Source organism: Astyanax mexicanus, chromosome 3 (assembly GCF_023375975.1).
Source record: "Astyanax mexicanus isolate ESR-SI-001 chromosome 3, AstMex3_surface, whole genome shotgun sequence".
NCBI lineage: Eukaryota > Metazoa > Chordata > Actinopteri > Characiformes > Acestrorhamphidae > Astyanax > Astyanax mexicanus.
The window spans coordinates 1,647,002-1,667,262 of NC_064410.1; positions in this window are offsets into that span (position 1 = coordinate 1,647,002).

Consider the following 20,261-nt stretch of genomic DNA (forward strand, 5'->3'; position numbering starts at 1 on the left):
ATTTCAATACCCTTTAAAAGCTTTTTTAAGGTGATTAAATAAATTTTTTCATAAAGCTGACTTTTATAATAGAACCTGTCTGACAACATGGAGCAGATAAAAGATTATTTTACCCTGATCTGAAGAAATATCAAGAAAAGAACAATGTCTAAGGCTTCAGGACTCCAGCAAACACTTGAGAACTTTCCCTGGAGTGACCACCTACTGAAATTACTCCAAAAGGGCATGGACAACTCATCCAGGAGGTCACAAAGAAGACAAAGAATCCTGAACAACATCTGAAGCAAGAGCTGCAGGTCTCACTCGCCTCAGGTAAGGTCAGGTCAGAGTTAATGAATCAATAATAAGAAGGAGACTGGGCAAATATATATTTTTAAAGTAGAGAAAATGCTTATACAAGATTAAAATACATTTAAATACATGAGAAATACAGATTTAAATGTGTTGATAAGGATTTTGAATCAAAATGGACAGAATTTGACAAATGACAAGATCCTGATCTGTTAGGGGGTTTTAAAGAGTAAAAAGCTTGAGTTGATACTTTAACTTCTACAGAAGTATTTTAAAGTATTTTCAAGTATTTTCAAGTATTTTATAGAGTAATGGATGGGAATACTTTTCACACCTTTGATGTTAAGACAAAAGAAGCAAGAAGGACACTGGATAACGCTGGATATCTCTCTATTTTTCTCTCTTCATACCTTTTTTTCACACTAAGAAATGTAAGTACAGATTTGTACTTAAAAGAGTATAAAGCTTGTATCTGGGGCTGTACCTTATATTGAGGTACGAAAAAAAGTACCGTGAAAGTGAAAGTCCTTTTTTGTACCCATGGTTTTTGTGGCAGTAAAGATTATAAAGATTATAAACATCATCATCAACTGAATATGGCTCAAAAACTTGATGATACAAAATTGTCTGGCTTTCAAATAAAAAACGTGCAATTAAAATATATATTGTTTATTAGTACAGTGATACAGAATACTGAATGAACCCCTTTGGCTGCAGGTTAAATGGTACAAATCTGTACTTATTGCTGTTAGAAATGACTTTGTACTTCAGAGGGAACAAATCTGACCCTGCAAAGACCAATATTGTACCTTTGAGGGTAAAATTATGAAGAGTGTACCTTTGAGTACAAAAAAGTACTCATATCTTACCTCTGTTATTTAGAGTGTTCCTCACCTCTCTCTCTCTCTCTCTGTCTCTCTCTCTCTCTCTCTCTCTCTCTCACTCTTTCTCATCCCCTCCCCTCTGCAGACCACACATATCGCCCGCTGCCTCTCCTCCAGTCTCCTGCCATTCTGGGCCATCTGCTCCAGTCTGCGTACCCAACGGCGCCCGCACCAATGACAGCCACGTCTGAGAGGACGCGTCACCCGCGCCCGTCCATCAGAGAACCACACACACACACACACACACACACACACACACACACACTCAAACACACACAAAATCACAATCACTTTCAGGCATGCCCACATGCACAGTCCCATTCTTTCCCTTCTGTACACACACACACTTATACACACACTTATACACACACACACACACACTCTAACGTAGTGGCGTAGAAAGGAAGAAATCTGCCATGAAACTTAATCACCAAGGGTCATGTCGGGGAGTGAGGAACAGATTAAATTAGCATAGTATTAGATATGGAAAATGATTTCTGTCAAAACCATCCTTACCACAATTATAATATGTTAATTACGTATTTCATTAAGGGGGCTGATTATGGCGCGCCGATGAAATCATGCGCACAGAGGCACCTGGAAGAAAGCAATGAAGCGGCTTTATTTCTCTCTCTCTCTCTTATTCTCTCTCACTCCCACACACTTGTTTTCTGTTTCTCTCTCTCTCTCTTCCAATAAGTCCCTTTCCCGCCCCAACTACCCCCCCTTCCTCCTCCTCCTCGCCACCCCTCCACCTTTTAACCTGTCGTCACATTTTCATTTCATCTACTGATTGTCATTCATTTATTCATTAATTGTCTTAACTGCCTGAAAGGAAGAGCAGAAAGACTGACACACAGACAGAGAGAGAGAGAGAGAGAGAGAGAGAGAGAGCCCTATACCCTACACTAAACCACCCTACTTATATAACTATATACATATTATTACATAAAATATATGTACATTCATTTATTATTCTTTTTTTCACATATTGTAATTTATCTATTATCCTTTACTTTTGTCAATAAAGTCATTTAATTTTGAAAAAAAAAATGAGAGAGAGAGAGAGAGAGAAATAGCACAAAGGAGCAGACTGACCAGGATCTGGGATGATGCACCACATGACGACCCCAGAACCAATCACCAAAACTAACCTCCCCAAAGAAAAACACACAAAAAAGCATATTTACAATATTTTTTTTGCACCTACGCTGGTATTGCCAAAAGTAATCAATCACCCATTTAAATCATTGAGTCTGTTTTTGGTGGTTGCCAGGAGAACGATACTTGTCTGACTGTATTGTGCCAAGGGTAAAGTTTGGTAGAGGGGGGATTAGCGGGGTTATTCTTCAGTTACTTTTACCAGGAAGACTCCAGACGCAGAGCGAGCAATTAGTATTAAAAATGTATTAAATAACAATTCATGTAGTTAGTTAGTTAGTCTTTGGAGTAGGCCCCGTCGTCGGCCCAGGTATGCAGCATCAGGACCCTCGCAGATTCATCAGGATGTAGGAAGCAGCGGCGGGGCCAGCTCCCGGACAGCCAATTGGACCAAACTAGAGACAATGGGGAGGAAAGAGGAGAAACGAAACAACGCCTACAAGCAGAGAAGGGCGTCTGAGGAGAGGTCCTATAAAGTGGCAGCTGGTGATTGGTTGACACACGAGTGAAGAGCACAGGAATTTATTGCTAGAACTAGAGCTAAGCTTATATTTTGAATATGTTTATAGAGTATTATAGACATATCAGTCAAAAAAATTATGATCAAACGTTTTAATCATTTATTGATCCTGGTAACCTTTATCTTATTTTATTAAATAGCATAGTAATATAGAAACTGCTACTGGGTGCATCTCATGTTTTGATGATGAGTGAACATTATCCAGAAAACCCTTTAATTTCCAGAACTAACACACTTTCACTGCTCTGCCCTCTCTCTCCTCTCTGAGCTGGATCGCTCTCCTCTTTCCGAATGGCAGATCAAAGGGTGGATTTCTGAGGAAAGCGCCTGTGGAGGAGAGGAGGGGAACCGGTGGCGGGTCTCGGCTGGGCCTGAGCCGGCCATGTCTCTGCTGGAGAGACATTATTACTTTCTGCATTGTTCTGCAGATCAGCCTTGTTGTGCTGCGAGATTAGCGCATTGTCCTGTGGAGCTCCAGTGAAGAAAGAGGACTGAAGCACAATGAGAACGATGGAGAGAGAGAGAGAGAGAGAGAGAGAGAGAGTGAAAGAGCGAGAGAGCAGGAAAAAACAAAAAACGACTCGTCTACAAACTCTGAGGCCCCGTGGGCTGGTGAGAGAAGTTGGAGAAAAAAAGAAGTAGAAAGAGAATAATTTGAGATAAAAATACAAATTAATTAATCTAAATTGTTAATCAGTCAATTGATCAAGTTATCAAAATATTGTGTGCTTTTGAGAATTGATAAGTATATAAAAAAAAAGTAATGTATCTTGATACTTAAGTGTGCTAATATACTTAATAACAATTCATGTAATAACAGTGTAACTACTGGTGAAGTACCCATAGTCTGTAACAATGTGTACACATGATTAGTCAATTGATTAAATCACCAAAATATTGTGTTTTTGTGAATTGATATAGTATTGCAAAAAAGTATGTTGATACTCAAGTTTACAGATATTTTTTCCCATTTATTTCCCTCTTAAAATGTGTGGCTCTAATAAATGTGTAATTACACATTAACAATCATGTAATAACAGTGTAACTACTAGTGAAGTACAAATTGAGAAATGCTACAGTATTTCCAAAAATATATTAATTAAACCATGTAAAAACAGTGTAACTATGGGTAAAGTATGTGTTGTTACCTAATAATTACAGTTATTACACCCATACCCGTACAAATGCAATTAATGTGTAACAACGTGTACATCACCAGTAGTTATTCTGTTATTACATGACTTTATGACTGATATAAATACTGATATAAATTGTTGATTAATCAGTTGATCAAAGCATCAACATATTTTTGTGTTTTTTTGGAGAATTGATACAGTATTGCAAAAAAGTTTCTGATATGTTTGGACCCACTTTAAAATAAGTGACTCTAAATCTCCGACAACACGGAGAAGAAGAAGAAGAAGAAGAAGAAGAAGAAGAAGAAGAAGAAGAAGAAGAAGATTCCTGTGGAGGAATCTCTTATTGTACTTTTTGAGGAACATTTGATGAAACATTAAGGGGCTCTTCCACAGTTTCCAACTTAAAACCCCAAAATGTTCCTTAATGAATTCATACTTTTAATAGTGTACGTCTAGTGAAAAATCAAGCATGGAGGGAGGGAGGGTGAGAGTCAAGAATCAAGAAAGTCTTGTCTACAAACTCTCCAGCACCGCGGAGAAGAATAACAAGAAGAAGAAGAAGAAGAAGAAGAAGAAAAAGAAGAAGATTGCTGTGGAGGACTCTCTTATTGTACTTTTTGAGGAACCTTTAATAAAACATTTTATTTTCTTCTAAAAAACCTTTTTCAAAGCACCTTAAGGGGCTCCTCTACAGTTTCCAACTTAAAACCCCAAAATGTTCCTCAATGAACTTAAACTTTTAACAGTGTAGATCTAGTTTAACATCTAGTTAAAACTGAAGCACAATGTGAAAGATGGAGAAAGAGTCAAGAGTTAAGAGTCAAGAAAGTCTTGTCTACAAACTCTCCGGAGGAAGAAGTTGCAGAAAAGAAGAAGAAAAAGAAGAAGGAGATTGCTGTGGAGGACTCTCTTATTGTACTTTTGAGGAACCTTTAATGAATCATTTTATTTTCTCCGAAAAAACATTTATTGGAGGTTCTTCAAATCACCCAAGGGCTCCTCCACAGTTTCCAACTTAAACCCCAAAATGTTCCTCAATTAATGTTCCTAAACTTTTAATAGTGTAGATCTTATTTAACATCTAGTGAAAGATGGAGGGAAGGAGGGCGAGAGAGAGTCAAGAGTCAAGAAAGTCTTGCTGGCAAACTGTAGGCTGGTGGAAGAAATTGGAAAAGAGAAGAAGAAAAAAGAAGAAGAAGAAGAAGAAGAAGAAGAAGAAGAAGAAGAAAATAAATGAATAAAAAAATGCTGTGGAGGAATCTCTTATTGTAGTTTTTTAATAAAATATTAAGGGGCTCCTACACAGTTTCCAACTTTAAACCCCAAAATGTTCCTCAATGAACTTAAACTTTTAACAGTGTAGATCTAGTTTAACATCTAGTTAAAACTGAAGCACAATGTGAAAGATGGAGGGAAGGAGGGCGAGAGAGAGAGTCAAGAGTCAAGAAAGTCTTGTCTAAAACTCTCCAGCACCGCGGGCTGGAGGAAGAAGTTGGAGAAAAGAAGACGAAGAAGAAGAAGATCAAGAAGAAGAAGAATTTGGGATCCAAATAACGTGTTAGGTTGTAAATACTGATATAAACTGTTTGGGACTTTTTTTTTTCTGAAGGCATCCAATAATGGAGATACTTTGTATAAAACCTGCTGCGCTCCCTCCATCTACTGAACTACCATTGAGATGTTTGAAGTGTATTTACAAATAACAGCCGTGCATATCAGGTTAGTTTAGAAGTACGTGTCATGAATACCAATAACACGCGCAGACATCCATATACAGCGCTATTCCACCGAGCCAAGCAGATCTGAGGAACTCGCTGCACTTTGATGTGCTCGCGCCTGATAGACTGCAATGAATGGGCGCAGTTTAGACATTTCAAAGCCCTCACTTCACAAGTCGTTCATGGCAAATATTTTGAAGAGGGAGCAAGATCTGGTTGGAAGGATGGAACTTATGTTTGCAGGCTGCGCGCCGCGAATTAGCCGCGAGTGTTCGCTTATACCCTCTTCAGACGGCGCGAGAGCAAGAAACCTTCTCCAGCTTTTTCGCTCCTTTAATTAGCAGAGAGAGGAGCCGTTTCTCGACGGGCTTTCGCCGGCGTGTCGAAGCCTTCAAGACTTTCAAAACCTTCACAACCTTCAAGACCTGGCGGGAAAAGAGTGACTGAGTCAGATAGTGAAAGAGTGAAAGAGTGAGAGAGTGAAAGAGTGAGAGATAGAGGGGCCCATTTTAGTGATCTATAGTGCACTCGTCTATTGCAGATCGCACAGCTTGATTTAGTGAAAGTTGGTGTGTTTTTGGTTTCGTGAGAGCTCGAAAAATACACCTTCCTCGACTCGAAATGTGCATGAATTCTCTTAATTAATCATGGGTGTGGTTAATAATGGGTGTAACATTAAATAGACCAATCAGTGTGCCAAAGTGTCTTTCCTCTCTTTAAGAACCAGGTGAGCTCTGACTTTGGCACGTTCGTATCTTAACAGTGTGGCGCTTTTGTGGGATGGCAGCACTTGGGCCAACAAAGCAAAGAAAGAGTTTTTTATTTTTAATCATTTTATGTGACTTGGAACCTTATTACTTATTATCATGATTCGGGATGGCTTTCGCAAGAAAAAGATATATCAATATCAAATAAAAAGAAATTTAAATGTTAAACACAGGTCTCCAATGCAATGGACATTAAAAAATAAATGAAATGAAAAAAAATAGTTAATTGGATTATTATATATATATATATATATATATGTTTTTTTTAAAGAGTCTTCTTCTGTGTGCATCACAGACAGAAAACAGAATTATTATATTTTTTCTATCACTGGATCATAATAATAATTCAGGTCTGAATGAGTTAAAGTTAATTAATCATAAATAAAGAAAAGTTCACATTATGTACAGGTTTTTGACTTTTGATATACAAATCTATCTAAATGCACAGAACTAACTATGAAATAAATTTGATTAATTAATAAAATTATTTTATTAATCTACAACGTGGACTTTAAGACTTTAAGAGGCTTTATTTATTTATTTATTTATTTATTATTGTTCTTAATTTTATGTGTGGATTCATATCTACTGTCTGGCTGATTCTGCTGCTGCAGCGCTCTTTACTGCAGAGGTTAATCGAAGTTGTGATGCAGAGATGATTGTTTCTAAATCAGCAGGACAAAGAGGATTAAAAAAACAGACGCAGGACACAGTATGAAGCGATGTACTGTATCTACAGGGTGCTTACCCTGCTTACAGTCATTTACAGTCGTTTACAGCTTAATATACAGTTTAAATATATTTGTCTGTGCTGTCTAAGTGAACATTAAAAACATACTAAAAGTTAAAAAATTATTAAAAGTGTGATTAAAGTATGGATTTAACATCACATTCATTTTGAAGAGTGGTCCTCAAAAGCAGTCACAGCTAAGATTATCAAAATAATATTTATGATGATGAAACTGGCACTCATCAGGAACATCCCACTTAAAAATGACGAGTTTCTTTTTTGATTTTACTAAATTGAAAATTTCTGGAATATAATCAAGAGGAAGATGGATGATCACAAACCATCAAACCACCAAACTGAACTGCTTGAATTTTTACACCAGGAGTAAAGCAGCATAAAGTTATCCAAAAGCAGTGTGTAAGACTGGTGGAGGAGGAGAACATGATGCCAAGATGCATAAAAAATTAAGATTAAAAAGTGGTACCATAGGGTAAAAAAAATATATATAGTACAAAAATGTACAGTTTGTGTGTGTGTGTGTGTGTGTGTGTGTGTGTGTGTGTGTGTGTATAACGCATTTATTGAGCGCTTATCATATATATATATGATTGAGAAAGGGCTGGTGTTACAGTAATACACAGTGTTGATGTATAAGCATGCGGACGGCGGCAGGCTGGGTGCAGATAGTGTTTGTGAATGGTTGCTATGAGGAGCCGGTGTGTGTGTATGTGTGTATGTGTGTGTGTGTGTGTGTGTGTGTGTGTGTGCCTGCTGGAGATTTTGCTATAATGCCACCCACTCAAATTATGGTACGTGAACATATTTGCCTGGGTAATGTGTCTGTGGGTTGCTAGGGTTTTTTTTATTCTGATTTTTCGAGATGTTCTTCGATTAATAAAACTCCGTCACGCTGCGAAAACAGAGCAAATTTAACGTAAAAATATGAGAAATAGAGAAATAATGAAATATGGATCTGTCCAGCCTCCTGTACGACCTCACGCCACCCCCGGCTCACGCTCCAACTCCAGCTGAAAGAAAAGGGATGATAATCCTGAATCACATTCCAGAGAGAAAGTGTTTATATGATGAGCACCTTTCTCTTCTCACACACCCCTTCTGTCTCTTTTACTCTCAGCCAAGTGTGTGGGAGTCAGCGCGGCGGTGGGTCAGTCTCGGACACCCAGCTCTGTGTGTGTGTGTGTGTGAGAGAGAGAGTGTGTGTGTGTGTGTGTGTGTGTGTGTGTGTGTGTGTGTGTGTGTGTGAGCAATTCAGGTGTGGCCCATGCTGGACTAGTATATGACCAGAGTTTTTGGGTGTGTTTGTGTGAGAGAGAAAGAGAGTGTGTGTGTGTGTGTGTATATTGTGTGTGTGTGTTTGTGTGTGTGTGTTTGTGTGTGTGTGTGAGCATGTGTGTTTGTGTGACAGAGCATGTGTTTGTGTGTGTGTGTGTATGTGTGTGTTTGTGTGTGTGTGTGTGTGAGCATGTGTGTGTGTGTGCATGTTTATATAATATGTGTGTGTATATAATGTGTGTGTGTGTGTGAGAGCATGTGAGCATGTGTATGTATATAATGTATGTGTGTGTGTGTGTGTGTGTATGAAAGACCGTGTGCATGTGAGAGAGAGAAAGAATGAATGTGTGTATGTGTGCGTGTGTATATAATGTGTGTGTGTATATAGTGTGTGTGTGTATAAAAATGTTTGCGTGTGTATATAATGTGTGTGTATGCATGTGTGAGAGAAAGAGTGTGTGTGTTTGTGCGTTTGTGTGAGAGAGAGCTTGTGTGTATGTGTGCATGTGTTAATGATGTGTGTGTGTGTTTGTGTGAGAGAGAGAGCATGTGTGTGTGTGCATGTGTACATAACGTGTGTGTTTGTGTGTTTTTGTGTGTGTGTGCTTGAGCAATTCAGGTGTGGTCCATGCTAAGCTACTATAAGACCAGAGTTTGTGAGTTTGTGAGCGTGTGAGCATGTGTGTATGAGAGAGCGTCTGTGTGTGTGTGTGTGTGTGTGTGTGTGTGTGTGTGTGTGTGTGTGTATGAAAGACCGTGTGCATGTGAGAGAGAGAGAGAGAGAGAGAGAGAGAGAGAAAGAATGAATGTGTGTATGTGTGCGTGTGTATATAATGTGTGTGTGTATATAGTGTGTGTGTGTATAAAAATGTTTGCGTGTGTATATAATGTGTGTGTATGCATGTGTGAGAGAAAGAGTGTGTGTGTTTGTGCGTTTGTGTGAGAGAGAGAGCTTGTGTGTATGTGTGCATGTGTTAATGATGTGTGTGTGTGTGTGTTTGTGTGAGAGAGAGAGTGTGTGTGTTTGTGTGTTTGTGTGAGAGAGAGAGCATGTGTGTGTGTGCATGTGTACATAACGTGTGTGTTTGTGTGTTTGTGTGTGTGTGTGCTTGAGCAATTCAGGTGTGGTCCATGCTAAGCTACTATAAGACCAGAGTTTGTGAGTTTGTGAGCGTGTGAGCATGTGTGTATGAGAGAGCGTCTGTGTGTGTGTGTGTGTGTGTGTGTGTGTGTGTGTGTGGCCCCCCACACACAAACTCCTGGCACACACCTAAAAGCTTCAGCAGTGAGGGCCGTATGTGAGTGAAATCAAGCCAAAGCTGGGGAGCCCATATGCACTTCTCATCTCTCCTCCAGTTACAGTATCTCTCCTCAAATCTCAAGTTTAGTTATTTTAATGGGACAAAACCCTGTAAATTAGCTTGTTCATATTTAAAAACCTTTATTTTTTTGATGCTCTTTAGAAATATCTGTTTAATTATATACAGCACACTTGAAAATTAAGAGAATTAAGAGTTTCAAATTAAAAACCTCTGGAATATAATCAAGAGGAAGATGGATGATCACAAGCCGATCATCAAACCACCAAACTGAACTGCTTGAATTTTTGCACCAGGAGTAAAGCAGCATAAAGTTATCCAAAAGCAGTGTGTAAGACTGGTGGAGGAGAACATGATGCCAAGATGCATAAAAATTGCAAAAAACTAACTGTGATTAAAAACCAGACCAGCGTTATTCCACCAAACATTGATTTCTGATGTCTTAAAACTCGACACCTTACTTTTTAATATAATAATAGTGCGCTTGCACTATTTGAACTTCTCTTTATACTTAGGCTATTTATATAAGTCATCCAAAAGCAGTGTGTAAGACTGGTGGAGGAGAACATGATGCCAAGATGCATGAAAACAAACTGTGAATAAAAACTCTTAAAACTTTATGAATAACTTTTTATCTTTTGTTATTTCAGTAATTTCTCATTTTCTGTAAATAAATTCTCTAAATGCCTAAAATATTTTTATTTGGAATTTGGGAGAAATGTTGTCTGTAGTTTTTTACAGAATAAAACAACAATGTTCGTTTTACTCAAACATAAACCTATAAATAGCAAAACGAAGTGCTCTCTTAGCTCTTTGCCCGCTAGTCTCCTCCAGTGTCTCCAGACCAGTAGTTTTTTTAGCATGATGACTGTCTGGCCTAGTTGACCAGTGTCCAAAATGAAAGCAGCTTTACCTGGGAGGCATGGCAGCAGCCGATCGTTTGGCCATCCATAGCGAGGCCATCCCTCGCGGCCGGAGCCTCAGAGGCAGCGGCCGGGCGAGAGCAGACACAGAGAACTAATTTACCTGCCAGAGTCTCTGATGGATCAGCGGGTGGCTTCTCGGTCTGCTTTTGGGGGCAGAACAGCAACAGAGAGGCCGAACTACATCTGCTGCCGTCCAACGGTACAGCTGTTTGTTGGACATAGGCCCCCTGGTGGAGCTGCGCCCGGGGGCTCACAGGTGGGTCAATCCATCACCGAAAAAACAAAGGGAGGAGGAGCCAGAGGGCTGTGGAGAGGACTGAGAGATCACGGCTATCTATTACAGGATGGACTGACCTTCCAGGGTTTGAGCAACATCACTACAACCTGTGTGTGTGTGTGTGTGTGTGTGTATGCAGACATGTGAGTGTGTGTGAATGTGTCTGAATCATGACCTTTTATTCACCTATGTGTCCTCAGTTCAACCTATCCTCTGTGTGTCTGTGTGTATATCTGTGTGTGTGTGTGTGTGTGTATGTGTGTGTGGAGGTAGGGTTTATGTAATTGTGAGAAAGTAAAAAAAAAAAATACCTCACTGCCTCAAACACTACTGTCCTTAACTCAACCCTGACTCACTATTCACTGTAAAAGCTGTGCTTTTCAATTTCCAACTCACACACTTTCCCAGCAACTAAACAGGCTGGACTGGGCAGCTTAATTTAGGTTGTATCAATGTGTCTTTGCTATCGTAACAACAGGAAAAGTAGTACACCCTTTAATTAATCACGGATGAAGTTAGTTTTGGGCGTAACGTGTAATAAACCAACCAGTGTGTCACTTGCCTTGACACATTCCCTTTAAAAGAGCCAGGTGCGCTCTGTCTGGCATTTGGTGGATTGCTATTTTAACAGCGCAGCACTAATGTGCTTCTCAGCAGAGGAAACTGACCTCTGTATTCTGTTTATTTTTGATGTAAAATGTTGATGGGTTTGTGCTGCGGTGTGTCCTCGTGTGTTTGTGCACCTGTGTAGCTAAGATAGGTATGGTACATCTGACTGTTGACTGTTGTCAGGGTTTGAATCAGTCAGTGGCGCAGCGTGCACAGTGTTTTCCGCTGCCGAGGTAGCAATACGACAAAAATGAACCTGAACACACCTCACTTCCAGACCACCAGGCTTGAAAGTAGACTGTTTTTGTTGGGTGTAAGATATGGCTTTACGTCTCTATAAAACTATCTAAAATAGTTAGTTGTATATTTGACATTGTGTTTTGTTTTATTTGGCTTAATTGGGGCAACAACAAAAAATCATGATGATGAAATAATCAATAACAAATTCATTGTATTGTTAATGATTATGGCCAATTACAATTACAGCCAATTAAAACCCAAAAATCAGTGGTTTGAAAAGTTATATCATCTGCTGGTGTTGGTCCACTGTGCTTTATCAAGTAAGTTGTTCAAAGTCAGTGCAGTTTTGTTTTCCCGCAAAATCTTACAGCACTTCATATCTTACAGCTTCCCTCTGCTGAAAACAACTTTTATAGAGATTCAGATTTAATTTTCCAGCAGGACTTGGCACACTGCCCACTTTGTCAAAAGTACTGATTGTTTTTGAACACTGATATTTGAGTTTTTTTTTAATTGGATGTAAGCCATAATAATCATCAACAATATTAAAAAGAAATAAACACTTAAAATAGATCACTATGTGATGTGTTTAATACGTCTATATAATATATGTGTTTCACATTTTTAACAGAATTATAACTGAAATAAAGTGAAATAAACTTTTATATGACATTCTCTATTTCTTGAGATGCACTCATGTATATACACATATATCTTTGAGTATGACATATCTGTTTTGGTCTCTCTCTCTCCATCTTTCTCTCTCTCTCTCTCTCTTTCTCTCTCTCTCTCTTTCTCTCTCTCTCTTTCTCTCTCTCTCTCTCTCTCTCTCTCTCTCTTTCTCTCTCTCTCTCTCTCTGTCTTGTTAAAGAGCACTTTTAAGGCATGGGATTAATCGTGTCTTGTGAAATGGCAGGCCGTCTCCTCGCGCTTTTGTAAAGCTGAGAGACCATTTCCTTACGCTTTTGTAAGCTGAACTTTACATCAAAGTGTGTGATTAATTACTGATAAGGGACTAATAAAATATTAATGTATTTTGTAATTAATGGGACTTCTGAGCCGCGTGTCCTACCACCCCCAGCTAAGTCTTGTCTTTTTTTTTTTTTTAGTAGTATTTTATTTTTTTTTTGCTCTTTTTTCCTCGGCTGTCTCCCGCCTCCGTGCCTTTTTCCTCCTCATCTTCTCCTCGTCTTTACTGGAAATGATTCATAATTTAGCGATTATCCGAGAGGGGGATAAACAAAACAGAATCTGTGTTTTTTTTTTTTTCTTCTTCACTCCTCGAAATGAAAGACAGAAGACATGTTCCCTTCTTTCTCTCTCTCTCTCTCTCTCTCTCTGCAGTCACTTTGAACGTGTGAAGGCTGGAGGGCTCGGCTGAGGGGGTCATCACCGAGCGGCGGGTTTTCTCTTTTCTCGACTCGGCCGTGGCGTTTTTTTTGCTAATGGGGGGATTTTTAACTAAGCCAGTGTTTAGCATTCTGTCTCCGCCACTATTAACCTCATTCACTGCGTTGTCAATAACGTCCTCACGGATTATGAAGGGACAGTTACAGCTCGCTCTCTCTCTCCGCGCCCCGTGGACTATAGTCTCTAAAATGTGGGCCAGCCTCCAAAACAACACTAGAGACAAATTAGAGAAAATGATCTGCAGTGTGTGCTATTCTTAATGTGCACAAACAAACCCAAAAATATGTAAAACATTACGAGGGAACAAATATACCGTGCATTTGGCTTCAAATAAATGTCCTCCATAACATGTCACCTGCTTGTATATACAGTATATTTCTTCCAAATTCCTGATAAAAATATTGTCATTAAAAGCATTTCTTATCAGAAAATGAGAAATGGGTGAAATAACAAAAGAAAAAAAATGATGCAGAGCTTTTTCAGACCTCAAATAATGCAAAAAAAAAAAAAACAAGTTCAATATTTGGTGGAATAACCCTGGTTGGATTTTAATCACAGTTTTTTTTTTTTCATGCATCTTGGCATCATGTTATTCTCCTCCACCAGTCTTACACACTGGTTTTGGATAACTTTGCTACTCACTTATATTCCAGAGATTTTTAAACTGGGTAAAATCAAAGAAACTCATCATTTTTTAAGTGGTTAATCACAGAAGACAATGTGCTCATTTTGGTGCGTTTAGGTTTTTATGCCTGTGTGAAACCAAACCAAACAGAGGGAGAAACACTCCAAATAAACATCCAACTCATCCACTGATCTGGACCATAGAAACTTTCACAACTACAGGTACGAAAAAAGACCTGAGTTACTGACTCGAGTCCCCATCTTTTGTACAAATCTAGAGATTCTACAGCTCTGGAAAAATTAAGAGACCACTTTAGCTTCTGAATCATTTTTTCTAATTTTTCTATATACATTTAATATATATATATATATATATATATATATATATATATATATATATATATATATATATATATATATATATATATATATATATATATACAAATAATGCAAAGAAAACAAGTTCATATTCATAAAGTTTTAAGAGTTCAGAAATCAATATTTGGTGAAATAACCCTGGTTGGTTTTTAATCACAGTTTTATTTTTTTTCATGCATCTTGGCATCATGTTCTCTTCCTCCACCAGTCTTACACACTTCTTTTGAATAACTTTATGCTTTTGCACTGCTGGAGCAAAAATGCATGCAAGCAGTTCAGTTTGGTGGTTTGATGATCGGCTTGTGATCATCCATCTTCCTCTTTGGATTGATTATTATATTCCAGAGGTTTTTTAATTGGGTAAAATCAAGGAAACTCATCGTGTGATTGGCCGCTCGCTTGGTTGACATAAGGCATACAGTAAATAAAGCCATAAAAACGTAACGTAACGTAATGTAATCAACAATTACAGCAAGCCGTAGGAAAAGGTAGGAATCTGTGGCGAGATTAGAGATCCAGAAAAAAATGATGAGGTGATAAACAGCGGAGACGTTTTATGTTTTATCAGTCTGCGGAGTGAAGTGGAGGAGGAGAATGATGATTGGTTGGTTGGTTGGTGAGCACAGTCGTGCGAGCGCTCCGTCTCCGCGCTGCCGCTTTAGCCTTATCTCCGCGAGTCGGTCTATTTTAAGCGCGGGCTCATTAGAGTGCGATGGGTTCAGTGACAAAGCTAATACAAAGCTGACTAAAGCATTCATCTGTTTCATGCCGACCAGACGCATCCGTGTGAAATTAGGCCCCGGTGCAAACACAACGCTGCGCCTGAGTGTGTGTGTGTGTGTGTGTGTGTGTGTGTGAGAGAGAAAGAGAGAGTGAGAGAACGAGAGAAAAAGAGAGAGAGAGAGAGAGAGAAAGCATGTGTGTGTGTGTGTGTGTGTGTTGCAGTATGATGAATGTGTTCCCCCTCATAATCTATGTGCTTCAAAATATGATGTATGTGAGTATGAACTTTGAATTATATCCTAAACAGAGGGCCATAAATCTTGTAACTTTGGTGAGCAGTGCTCTCTCTCTCTCTCTCTCTCTCTCTCTCTTTCTCTCTCTCTCTCTCTCTGAGTGTGTGTCATATGAATAATGCAGCTAAGAGAGAGAGAGAGAGAGAGAGAGAGAGAAAGAGAGAGAGGCCAGCTGCTTAGAGTCACTGAGTGAGACTGACTGCTGATGGCAAACAAACGGCTCTTTCTCGTTCTGAAGGTATCAAAAAAAAAGGTATGCGCTCGCTGGAAGCTCACAGCGTCTCACAGCGTCTCACGGAGGCTAAGAGCTTCCTCGCCTTCGCCCGCGGCCAAGGTCACGTCAGGCAAGAGTCTTCCTCGAACAGGACACGCGTGTATACGTGAGCCGTGACCTTGGGGATGACGTATGTGTATTTATGTACAGTGACCCGCCCTGAAAATGACTGAGGACCAGCTGAGAACACTGAGCCCGAGTGCAGCTGGGTCATTCATAAAGCAGCGGACATGGAGATCTCCAAAATCTCCATGTCAAGTTTATATATTTTTAGTTTTTTGGCAAGTTATGGGCCATTAATACTATAAATCAGTTAATTGAAAACCTCTGGAATATAATCAAGAAGAAGACGGATGATCACAAACCATCAAAACCTGTTTTTTTGCACCAGGAGTAAAACGGGATAAAGTTATCCAAAAGCAGTGTGTAAGACTGGTGGAGGAGAACATGATGCCAAGATGCATGAAAAAAAAAAAACTGATTAAAAACCAACCAGGGTTATTCCACCAAATACTGAATATTTCTGAACTCTTTGTGAATGAAACTTTATGAATATGAACTTATTTTTTTTTCATTATTTGAGGTCTGAAAGCTCTGCAATCTTTTTGTTTGTTTGTTTTGTTATGTGTTTTTAGCCATTTCTCATTTTCTGCAAATAAATGCTTAAATTGATGCGATTTTAATTTAGAGTTTGGGAGAGATGCTGTCTGTAGTTTATAGAATAAAACAACAATGTTCATTTTATTCAAACTTAAACCATTTTAGTTATGGCCACTTCTGGTTTTGTACTACTGCTGTAGGCCTGTATGTCAGACTTTCTTCTAATTTTCTCAGCTACATCATTACCATAAAGGATTGTGTATGAGTGTGTATATATATGTGTGTGTGTGTGAGTGTGTGTGAGAGTATGAGTGTGTGAGAGTATGTGTAATAAAAGCAGGACGCTCCTGTCTTCGCCCTTGTCAACACTCCCCCGCCCCCTCCCCCCCCCTGTCCACCATCACTCACCCCCACCCCACCGCCCCCCCGGCAGACTGAATCCAAAGAGATCAGTGATGGCCAATGCAATTCAGCACATTCCTCGCTCATGAATTTTAATTAACCATGCCGCCTCCCCCCCCACACACACACACTAACACTCCCCAAAACAAATGGGCGGAAAATATAAGACACCTGCCTGGGATATGGCATTTACATCTCTCTGACGATAAATCACAGGACGATGTTTCAGATATCAATTAGGTGGAGCGCATCGATTGAATGGATTCAAGCGGCCGCTGACAGCGAAAATGCCCGAGACAGCCTTCTGAAACGTGTGGACGTCTCTTCAAAGGGTTGTGGTGGTGTGTGTGCATATTTGTGTATGCATGCATGTGTGTGTGTTTATGAGCAAAACTTGATATTGCGAGGCATCAAGCGTTTACGTCTTTTTAATATTTAAGGACCCCTCACATCAAATATTAACACAACAACATGCACTACGTTGGACACATTTCACACTGATCCAATAAATACAGACTTAAAAGGCTTTAAGCCTATGTCTTTGCTATCGTAACGACGGGAAAAGTACACCTTGTTGACTCGAATTGCACAAAAGTCATGTAATGTACTAATTCTCTTAATTAATTATGAGTATGTTTTTTTTTTCCCGTCACTCGCCATTCTCTTTAAGAGAGGTGTGCTCTGACTTGCACACTGCTGCGTGTTTTTGTTGTTGTTGTGTAACGAGCGGGGGCTTAAGATAGGTACGTGTGCTAAGATAGGTACGGACGTCTGACTATTAACTGTTGTCAGGGTTTAAATCAGTCAGTTTTTTTTTTTTTCGCCAGCAAGATATTGGATATATCAGCCAGATATTTACCTTAATACAGCTTACAGACCTTCCAGGCCACCACACCCGTCGTCTAGATATATTCCTACATTTTGACTACTTTGAACTACCTTGACTACTATTTTAACAGCGTAAAGTCACAAGCTTATCGCTATCTGCGATATAGACTAAAGCAAGATTGATTCACAGTTGTATCTAACAAAAAAAAAAGACGCAGAGCTTTCAGACCTCAAATAATGCAAAGAAAACAAGTTCATATTCATAAAGGTCAAAAATTTCATTGGTGGAATAACCCAGGTTGGTTTTTAATCACAGTTTTTTTTTAAGCATCTTGGCATCATGTTCTCCTCCACAAGTCTTACACACTGCTTTTGGATAACTTCATGCTCACTCCTGGTGCAGAAATCCAAGCTTGGCTTGTGATCGTCCATCTTCCTCTTGATTATATTCCAGATGTTTTCAATTTGTTAAAATCAAAGAAACTCTTCATTTTCATGTGATCTCTTATTTTTTGTCCAGAGATGTACGTTTAAAATAGCTTTAAAACATGTTCAAATGAATTTAGCTTGAACAAGGCTTCATGTTTTGTCCTATCTGCCTAACACCAGCTGCATCCATGCAATTCCTGCAAAAAACATCAGATGCATTTCTCAGCTCTCCTCAGTAACAAAGGTTACTCTTCATTTTGGAAAAACACGAACATTATTCTATAATGTAGAGGTCAGGAAATGCACTACAGACATGCATCTACTACATTCTACTGCAAAGCACGTATGCAAATCAAGCCAGTCTCCATTTACTGCTCTAATCCACGGTTATATATGATGGCGGACGATACGAAGCACACAGCTTCTATTAGGCAGGTAGGTCTCTACTGTTCTTATCCTGCATTAGCCTGTATTAGCCTGTAGTATTACATTAGCCTGGACGATTCTCCTGCGGTCAGGTCGTTCCTCTGCTGTGGCAGGACTGCAGGACCCTAACAGGACCCGAGGTGTCTCGCGGCTGGCCGGCACGGATGCTGACTGGGTGCTTATTGGTTTAAACCTGATGAAGCGACAGCAGTCACTACTCTATCTTCTGCTAATTGAGTCTGTCTGGGACAATAATCTGATCTGCCCCTGCGCTGGCCAAACACAAGGACTAATTAACAATGGGAGTCTCCATTAGAGACGAGTGGAGAGAGAGAGAGAGAGAGAGAGAGAGAGAAAGAGAGAGAGGGAGAGAAATAAAGAGAGAGAGAGAGAGAGAGAGAGAGAGAGAACCTGTGAGAAGAATCAGCTCTCGGCAATAATTTATTTAATTAAAATAAAAATACAAAAAAAAAGGAATTAGACAAATATACTACAAATATACTACTACAGACTACATGATTTCCTGTGCAGGAAAGTTAATGTCACCAAGTATGAATCACATAACATATAACAGGGGAATATTAGCCACAATAACAACAATAATATTGTGTTGTTTGGTTCAACAATTTTGGAAATATCTATTAGTCTATAAAAGTCATTTGACCTTTAGTTTTTAATGCAGTTTGGTTCCTCCTCATTCATAAAAAAATATGCAAAGATGGCCACTGAGTGAACATACTTTTCTATATGGATCTAGGTGCAATAAATCAATTAGCAAGACACTTGCCATTCCTGGTGCTGTTCACATTTTACTGCCAAGATAGCGATGGACATCTGACTGTTGACGTCTAGGTTTTAGCTTTGATATCAGTATTGCTTTTTTATGTTTTTTTGGTACCACTTTAAAATAAGACTACCCTTATAAACGGTTTATGAATGGTTTATAAACTCGATTATTAGGTATTATTGATTAGGTTGTAAATGCCTTAAAAACCGATGATAAGCAGTTACAACACATCAATTAAAAAGGCAACACTGATCCTTTGTCATTTAATTTATAGTGAAGAGTTAAACATACTTACAAATATATTTATATGACATGTTTAATGCTGATTGGTGGAAAACACAAAGTAAGATCAGTATCTAGAATGATCTGAGGTTTGATAGTAGAAATGTCAAACCTCAGACAACTCACTGTTGTAATTTCTATCCATGTTGTTATTTATTTATTATCTGCTTATTAATAAATTTAAAGTATTTGCAGCCTAATTAATAGCCATTAATAATCTCCTTTATAAACCATTCATATCCCCTTTATAAAGGTAGTCTTGTTTTAAAGTGGTACCATTTTTCCGATACTGTTGTCCAGTTGTCATATCTTGATCAAAATGTGCAGAAATAGCCGTGAACGTGAAAAACAAATGACCGTTCTGAGGTTACACCTGCCAGCCACAGCTTTTATTTTAGACAGTGGCCCATTTTCAAGAATATAAGCCTTAAACAGGTCACTTTCCTGAGCCGCCGGTGTCCGGACCTTGATTTAAAACGGTCATTTAGGAAGAGAACAGGTTGTGACAGAGCGGCGTGCAGGAAAGCGGCGTCAGGTAAACCCTTTTCTCCTTTAAAACGTAAAAGCCATCATGTCAGGCCCAACCACCGCTTCGTCGTCCCTCACAATAAGAGGCGATTTGTGATTAATTCAGCGCTGGGATGCTGTCAGGGTGGATCTTCGGGGCTCCGCCAGGTCTAATTTCTGCTTAAATTGCCTCAGAGTAGGGGCTAGAGAAGGGGCTGTCACCGGAGGGGGTGTCTGAGCCGGTGTCCCTCCAACCACACCCCACCCTTTTGCCCCCTGGAGCATCCTAATGCTCTCATCTCCTTCTGCTATTACCATCACTCAGGGGTTAAAGGGAGCACTCGCGGGAGCACTCGCGGGATCAATCGCGAGAGAGCCAGGCTAGGGGACAACAGTTACGGGGCTGTGAAATTAATGCTTCGCC